The sequence below is a fragment of the Lactuca sativa genome, chromosome 4 (assembly GCF_002870075.4).
Source record: "Lactuca sativa cultivar Salinas chromosome 4, Lsat_Salinas_v11, whole genome shotgun sequence".
Lineage (NCBI taxonomy): Eukaryota > Viridiplantae > Streptophyta > Magnoliopsida > Asterales > Asteraceae > Lactuca > Lactuca sativa.
Window position 1 is genome coordinate 302,456,727 of NC_056626.2, and position 9,374 is coordinate 302,466,100.

The following is a 9,374-nucleotide window of genomic DNA, read 5'->3' on the forward strand; positions in this document are numbered from 1 at the left end:
ACCAAAACTACATATCCACTCAAAAGACCCTATTACAATGAAAGCCTAGACCAAACCATTAATTGAACCCTTAAATCTCCCCCATGGTTTGGTGCTAGCTTGAAGTGAATCTTTGTCGACCACCATCACATCTGCCTTCCCCATTGCCCCGTTCCACATACGTTTATTGATGATCTCAGCAACCATAGATGTGTACTCTTTCGCTGCTTGCTCAAAAATCTCCTCGAAAACTTTTATATGATAAGTACTCAGATGATGAATGTCTCATCTCCTGAACTGGAACAAATCCATTCGATCATAAAGACGGATGCACCCATTTTTCAGCTTGATAACAGCAGACGTTGTAGCCTCGTCGAAAACCCAGTACTCCATGGAGCTTAGAGATCCGTCTGGGTAACTTTGAAGGATAGGAATTTGTTTAACCTGATTGGTTGCAGGCCACATCACCACCTGAAGAGGATTACCAGTCTTGGGATCTATGATATCAGGGTAATGCTTGATAACAGACTCAACAGTCTTCATTGAAGGAAAACCCTTTTTCACTTGGTCTTCTAGAAAGTGTTTGAATGGAGTTTCATGTGCATTATTTGAGGGATTTGAAAAAGGAGATCGTGACAACTCTGTTAGATCCACCCTAGTCAATGAATTGAAATCATGACGGTCTTTGTAGAACTCGGTGTTGCAACTCTTTCTTCGTACAATCCGCATGTTAAGAGGATCATGAAATCCCCAAGAAATGATCCTAGATCTAGCACCATACGTATCTCTAAAGAGAACAACTCCATGATCTGTAACGGTGATTGTTGCTTGATCCGCAGGTGCATTCTTGTCATAATTCCTCTTAAACAAAAGTTGTCCTTTTTCAAAAGCTTCAGCTTGTCTATCACGTATAATTGCCGCAACATGGGGAGCATGAGCGGGTTCCTCATCAAAACGATTAACGACCTGTGAAGTCTGAACGGTTGGCATGGTAACAGGAGAAGCTTGAGTATGTAGATTGATCCTATACTCGTCTAGAAATGTTTGGTATTTGTCACCAAAATCACCTTCAAGCTTCTTCTTCAACTCAAAGTAACTAGAGGTAGGGAGATTAAAATGGTCTTGAAGATCATAGATTTGCTTTGTCTTTAACGCTCGATCATCCTGAAGATCAGACACTTGAGATTTTAGTTTGGCATTCTCATTCAATAACTCATTGACTTGAATATCAAGTTCAATGTTCTTCTGATCCAGGATGTTGATCTTCTTTTGAAGCTCATCAACTGACGGCTTATCTGCTCCTTGGTGACCTTCTTCGAAAGAAATTCCCTTGCCACGAGAAGAAGGATCTACACTTTCATTCTGAGCGAGATGCATAGCTAATCGCACAGAGGCATCATCAGGATCTATCCTAGGAGGAGAGAATCCTGGTGGAGCAGAGGAGCCACCAACTTCAAAATTGGTGCTAGGACCTCCATGAAATGGTTCTGTTGATACGATGGCAGGTGTAGTAGGTTGTGTAATCGGCATGTCATGAGACAAGTCAAAATTCAAAGGCCCAAACCTAGGATCACGTCTTCTTCTCTTAGATGGCGGCTGTAAGGTCTGGTCCATTGTATCATCACCCTGAAGTGGTTCAATAGTAGGTGAGGCAACGTCAAGGGGAGGAATCCCTGACACTGTCACCATTGGAACTGTAGAATCAACCACTTGATCTATAGACATGAGTGTCGATTCAAGAACGTCTTCAGGATCCCTTATCTCTGTTGCCATGTGAGCAACATCACTGCGATTATCAAGCAATGAGTTGAGGTTAACATTTGACAGAAAGTTATCATTGCTTCCAAAATTAGTTGGAATCTCATCTCTATCAAAACCTGTAAGATCAAGGTCTTCATACTGATTAGACTCAGCTGCATTCTTGGAAGACCCTTCATTATAGTCACCTTCAACTTGGACTGTTCACAGGTCATGCTCCTCAGCAACAAATACATTAGGAGCAATTGTCTCTTCCCCTTCTTGATCTGATACTGTGATCACATCTTCTTCCAAGATCACCTTTTCTGACGAAGTAGGCTCAGTAGATATCTTATCAGAAGATCTGTGGGACTCAGGCGCTTCATTCGGCTATGCAAATCGTCCGAATTTAACTAGAGGATACAGTCCTTGAAAGATAACTTTCCCTTTGCGATTTTGTTTAATGAGCCCAATAGTGTGAGGGCCCAAGGACTTCATATCAAGCGTTTCTCCCTCCTTTACCATGTCAGGAAATTGTTTGTTGATGAAGAGCTGAACAAAGCGAGAGTACATCAGGAAGGTATCTCGAGTGATGGCATTGATGTTGACCACTAACTCATCCAGGATAAACCTAGAAAAGTTGAAGCCAATCCCTACAGCAAGAGAAACAATAGCTCTAGTGTTTCTTAGGGATATTTCATCCGCACCAGACCTCATGTCGGAGATGCAGCTCACGAACACATGGGCTAAAAATCTTGTATAGGGCGGAAGAAGCTTTTTCACTGTAGGAGGAGAATCACCTTCATACCCCATCTTCTTTAAAATCTTATGAGCATCTTCAATACCAATTTCAGTGGGAAAGCTCGGTAGGTCATTGATTAGCAATGTCACTCTCACAAACGGCTCATCGATCACAATTTTGCATCCTTTTACGACTGCATATACTGTCACTGCTCCATCATCGTCTCTTCTCATTTTGGCACTGCCAGAACGCTATGATAATCTTCTGATAAACGACGGTGTTCATGGTGATGGTGGAGGCCAAACTGCATTCCCTTAGTCCATGAATCATCGACTTAAATTCTCCATGTGCCACCGGAGGATCTGCCAGTACCATTTCCAGATTGTGCATGTCTGCGAACTTTAAAGCTGCCATTTGATCTGCACTAAAACATACTAAGTAAGAAACGAAAGACATTTGAGCAATGAATATTTTTTTTAATTTAATTTAATTAAATCAGTTTCAAATTAAGCCCAAAATAATAAATCATTTTTGACCAAAATTAAGTTTACGGTCAACACAGGGTTTACGGTCAAACTGGGGTTTGCGGTCGTAAACCCATGGCCGTAAGCTATAGGCAGTAAACTAAGTTTACGTCCGTAAGCTTGGGCTGTAAACTCCGTCAGTTTGTTTTTCGTCGATTTTGGCCTCAAAACTTATCGATTTCATGAAACAAATGCATATCCTTGGTCGGAATCCTCTTACCTATGAGATGAACGGAGCTATTTCACGAAATCAAACAAAAAATTTTTCGAAGTTGAGAGAGAATAGAGGGGTGTTTGCGGCCAGAATCAGAGAAGTGCAGGGCTGTAAACCCCCTATAAATACCTTTGACCTTTTACCTACTTTCCACACTGTATAAGGCACAGTCCAATTTTTTAAAAGTTTTCAAAATTAATACTTTGAGGATTTTAAAAATTAAAATAAGACTAAAAATAAAACAAAATAAAAACTTAACAAAAATAAAAATAAAATAAAAATTGAAAATAAAAATAAAAATAAAAATTAAAATAGCAAATAAAAATAAAATTAAAATATTTCTCAAATTTTGATATATACAAAGATAAAATAAAAATAAAATTAAAATTAAACTTAAAACAAAACAAAACAATTTCCAAAATTTAAAATTTAAAATTTTGACAATTAGAAAATAAAATAAAATAAAACAGAAACAAAATTTAAGACAAAATAGACTAAACTTTATCTAAACAAACACTGAATATAATTTTTGTGACTTTGGGATAAAAGTTGTTAGATAGCCTTAGTCTACTTATCGATACATTTATCTTCATGTCAATGTCTGATCGATCGTTGGTCTTGTGGTCCACTTAAACACGAAAAATTGTGACAATTTTGAACAGACTAGGAATGACAAGACATTTTGATCCTATATTCTTAGATATATTTCTTAGGGAGCATTTAGCTAACGACGACTAGGGATATTGCTGTCCACCTAAATTAAGCAGCGAGATCTACAGATAATATGTATGTGTTCAATTTTAGTTGTACGAGAACATGTTTCTCTCTTCCTGATGTGCTCCAGTAATCAAGAATTTCCAGAATACTCCTTACACCGGGTGAGCAGACATTTATTAAGAAAGAAGATAGATTTAGAATGCATATGCTATACACCTAGGTCGGATCTCTTCCAATCACGCAGAGGATGAAACATATGACTAACTGAAGTTTCAGAGGGATTGAGAAAAAGAATGATGCATATATTGTGTACCAGGTCGGATTGTGAGTCACGCAAAGGAGACAGTATATGGCTAACAGATAGAAAGAATTGCATAGAAAGAATATGCAGAGAGATAGAATTGCATATGTTACAGTCCAAGTCGGATCTCTCGATCACGCAGAGGAGGCAACGTATGGCTAACAGACAGAAAGAAAGAAAATAACTTTCTACAGACCTAATTTATCGGAATTCCCTAGTCACCCCATCAATACCGGAATTAAGGACATAATTGGCACATCGAGGAAAAGTGAATCCACAGTTCTAGATACGGGTTCTTTTAGTGTGACAAGTAGATTCCCATATATATCTCCCTGCTTAACCTATCCGAGCGCCGTATTGTCAGGCTAAACGGATCTAACTAGTTCAATATTTGTCAAGTCCTATAATTCCTTAAGTTTAAATCTTCCTAGTCAAGTCCATTTAGAATCTTTCGTGCCTACCGATGCATCGAGAAAAGAGCATAAACAATTCAATTTTGGTACGTTACGCAGATTCAGATTGCCCGTTATCACTTATTAATATCACTTCCCAACGCATCACCTATAAGAAAGACTATCAGCAACATCTTTTTGATTTTTTGATTTTTATTGTTTTTGGATTATTGGATTTTTGGATTTTTATTTGGTTTTTATGTTTATTTCTCCCCCTAAATTTGTGCATGGTTGAGAATGAAATCACTAAAATGCGCAAATTTAAACTAATCTAACCAAAAATAAAATGAAATAGAAGATAAAAAAATAAAAAATAAAAATAAAAATAAACTTAGAGTAAGTAAAAAAGTAAAATATAATTAATCCTTAAAACGTATCATCTTAAAAAATCCCACAAGCACATCGAATCGAGCTTTGATAAAAGGCTTGGTGAACAGATCCGTCACATTATTAGCAGTGGGAACCTGTTCCAGCCGGATAAGTGAACATTCATAACAGTCTCTGATAAAATGAATTTTGATATCAATGTTCTTGGTATTTGAGTGTTGGACAGGATTTTTAGCAATTTGAATCGCAGCCTCATTATCACAATAGATATGGATTTCTAGATAATTCAAATTGTAATCCAACAGCTGATGTTGGATCCAGATAACTTGGGAGCTACAAGCAATGCAACAACATCTTCCGCTTCCCCTGTTGAGGTTGAGACAGTGTGTTGTTTCTTGCACTGCGACGACACTAGCCTGTCACCAAGATATTGACACCCTCCTGAAGTAGATTTCATGTCAAGCTCACAGCCTCCATAATTATTGTCAGCAAAAGCATATAAATCAAATTCGGAATTCTTCGGATACCAAAGACCCAATTTTGGGATGACTTTGATATACCGAAAAATTCTTTTGACTACAATAAGATGTAAAAGTTTAGGATTAGCCTGATAACGTGCGCATTGACATACTTCAAACATGATGTATGGACGGCTTGCAACAAGATACATCAACGATCCAATCATCGATCTGTAGTGTGTCTGATCTACGGACTCGCCATCAGCATCTAGAGTCAGAAGAGGTCTTTCAGCCATCGGCGTCGATGCAGGCTTAGCGTCTTGAAACTCGAACTTCTCAAGAATATCCTCCACATACTTGGCTTGATGAAGCAGGATTTCGGTTGAATTTTGTTTGACCTGAAGCCCAGAAACATGGTCATTTCTCCCAACGAACTCATCTCGAACCACTTTTTCATAACACCTTCAAACTCCTTGCATAGCTGCGGACTGGTAGACCCGAAAATAATGTCGTCAACGTAGATTTGAACTAGAATCTGATCATTACCAACATGCTTGATAAACAAAGTTTGATCGATAGTGCCACGAGAGTATCCATGCTCGAGCAAGTGCTTTGTTAGTGTCGCATACCATGCTTGAGGAGCTTGATGTAACCCATACAATACCTTGTCCAACTTGTAGGCATGATTAGGAAACTTCGAGTTAACAAACCCAGGGGGCTGATCAACATAGATTTCCTCCTTCACCTTTCCATACAAGAAGGTTGTCTTGATGTCCATTTGATAAACTGTGAAGTTCATGTAAGAGGCATATGCAAGGAAGATACGAATAGCCTCCAAGCGAGCAACTGGAGCATAAACCTCTGTATAATCAAGACCCTCGACTTGTCGAAACCCGCGAACTATCAATCTAGCTTTATTTCGCACTATAACCCCTGAATCATCCTACTTGTTTCGATAGACCCAGACTGTGTCAAGAGACTTTTTACCCTTTGGTAATTTAACCAATTTCCAAACCCCGAGTTTTTCAAACTGATTCAACTCTTCATGCATAGCATCTTCCCAGCTGGGCTCATTCAAAGCCATTTCAACATTATTGGGCTCTATTTGAGAGATAAAGCAAGAATAGAGACATGTATTGATATCTCCACTCTGAGTTCTGGTTTTAACGCCATCGCCCAGCTGACCAATGATGTTCTCGATCGAATGATCTCATTGAATTCTTCAGGGTATCTCCTGGTTGATATCATTAAGCGTAACGGGAAGATTATGAATATTGACACCTTTTTCATTTGCTGATTGTTCCACACCGGATGACTCTACTACAAACTCATTAGAAATGTCTTTAGGAAAGAGTAGATCCACAAAAGTTGAAGTGACAGCGGAAGCATCTCTAGACATGAACTCTCTTTCAACAGTAGTGAGTGGTGAAGCCTCAGCATCAGGAGTATCATTCTGAACTGGAGATTTTGGACTATCAGGTGGTACAAATGACTCCCCCTCAGGTGAAGCAGAGGACTCCCCCTCAAATGGTGAAGAGGATAGTGTTGGAGGTTTGTAGACAACTTCTTCGTCTTCGTCTTCAGAAACATTCTTCGAACCAGAGAAAGACCTAGATGAGTTATCCGAAGACACATTTATGGACTTGAAAAGCGATGTGTAATCAAATAACCAATCTGGACCCACTCAAGCATATGTTTCGTTCTCCTCTAACCAGCACACGTCATAGGATTCCATAATCTGCTTCGTCTTCTTATTGTAGACCTTATATGGGGTGCGTGCAGCATAACCTACGAAGTAATAATCATCGGCTTTGGCATTAAACTTTGGGTAAATGTCTCTCATTGTGTTCTTGATTTTAAGCTAGTACAATCAAGGATTCTGGTATGAATTTGTTGATTCTAGGTGAAGAAGGGTGCAAGGGCAGCCAAATATGCGAAAATGACTAACTGATGGGTTGTGACCATATAGAATCTCATACGGAGTCTTCATCTGATCTTTGTTGATCAACACACGATTCTGAACGTAACAAGCAGTGTTGATCGCCTCGTCCCAAAAGAAAACTAGTAACTTGGAGTCACACAACATCGTCCTTGCAGTGTCTTTTAAGGTTCTATTTCTCATTTCAGGAACACCATTTTGTTGAGGTGTGTGAGCGGAGCTGTATTGACGCATAATTCCTTTTTCAGCGCAAAAATGATCAATAATAGAATTCTTGAACTTTGTTCCGTTGTCGGTACAAAGCGCCTTCACCTGATTGTTGGTTTGGTTCTCAATTAGCACCATGAACTTCTTTATCAGTTCTGCAACCCCAACTTTGTTGGATAAGAAGAAGACCCACGTAAATCGAGAGAAATCATCAATCATAACCAGGCAGTATGAACTTTTGTTGATGCTAAGGATGTTGACAAGACCAAACAAGTCCATATGTAATAATTGGAGCAGCTGACTGATTGAGTTAACCTGTTTTGGCAGGTGTGGCTTTTTGTGATGTTTACCCTGGGCACATGACACACACTTTTCAAACATTATGAAATCTCTGACAGGTAAACCACGAACCATCTCATTCTTAGCAAGACAATTTAGGTTTTTGGCGTTAGCATGACTGAGTCTTCGGTGCCACAACATTGCATTTTGTTCTAAGATCTTTGAAAAAAGGCACGTAACTTGTTCTGGAAGATTGCTATTCATATCAATAATGTAGGCATTTCCATCCCTTTTTGGATTTGACAAGAATCCACTCTTCTGGGATGACAAAGCCTGGCTGGAGAATCATACATTCCTTATTAGCGAAATGTGTAGAATAACCTTTTTCGCATATCTGAGACATAATCAACAAACTATGCTTTAATTCGGGAGCAAAGTTGACATTCTCGAAACTTAACACACCATTTGTAACGGTTCCTCTCTGAGTGATCTTGCCACCTTCTCCACCCGCAAAGGAAACATATCCCCCATTAAAAGATTGAATGTTGTTTAGTTTGGAGATATCTCCTGTCATATGTCGGGAGCAGCTGCTGTCTATGAACCAAGGTCTGACGACATTCCTCCACAACTGTCGCTGCAAAATGTGCGGGATCATTCAGATTTGGGAACCCAAGTCATCACTTTCCTGGGTTGACCCATTTCCTTTTCAGATTTATCATTGTTTACTAATTTTCCAGAGGATACTGATGATGGATTGGAACTTATTTTGGGCAGCCATTGATAATTAGGTTTTCAAACAGTCACTGATGGTTTTAAAATAGGATTTTTATCAGTTTGCCTTAAGCACCTGGGTTTTCTACCTAAATTGGTTGATGACCCAGAGCTGCTCCTTAATGAAACCAATATTGGCTGAGCCATGTTTGGTTTTGGCAAACTGTTCGGGAATTTGTTATGAAATACCTTTTTATTATTTTTAAAAACTCCCCGTTTTCTACTACGATCATCCTTCCAATCATCATTCCAAGAACGAGTTTTAGAGGACTTTCTAGTTAAAGACCTTCCTCTAAATTCTTTCTCTCCTCTTTGTGACATATAATGCACAAACATTCTATTAGGACAATTCCTAGCTATATGACCACCAATACCACAATTGAAACAAATTTGTTTGTTATTGTTAAAACCTGTACTGCTCTTTTCAGATTTGTTTTCCATACCGACACCCTTGCTTTTCTCACATGAACATGAACAAGAAGTAGGTTGTGAGATAAGTGAGGGTGTATCAGATGGAGAAACTTGTAAAAATGGTGGTTTTTTTTATTAGTATCATCACAAACATCAGAATTCTCAACCATATCATCAAACACTTTAAAAACATTCAAACCAGTATCAGAAGGTGCAGAAAAATCACAAAAAATATTGTCACTTTCAACATCAGAAAAATTAAAAGTCTTTAATTAAAACTGAAACTTCAGGTTCAGACTCAGTTTTATTTTCAGAA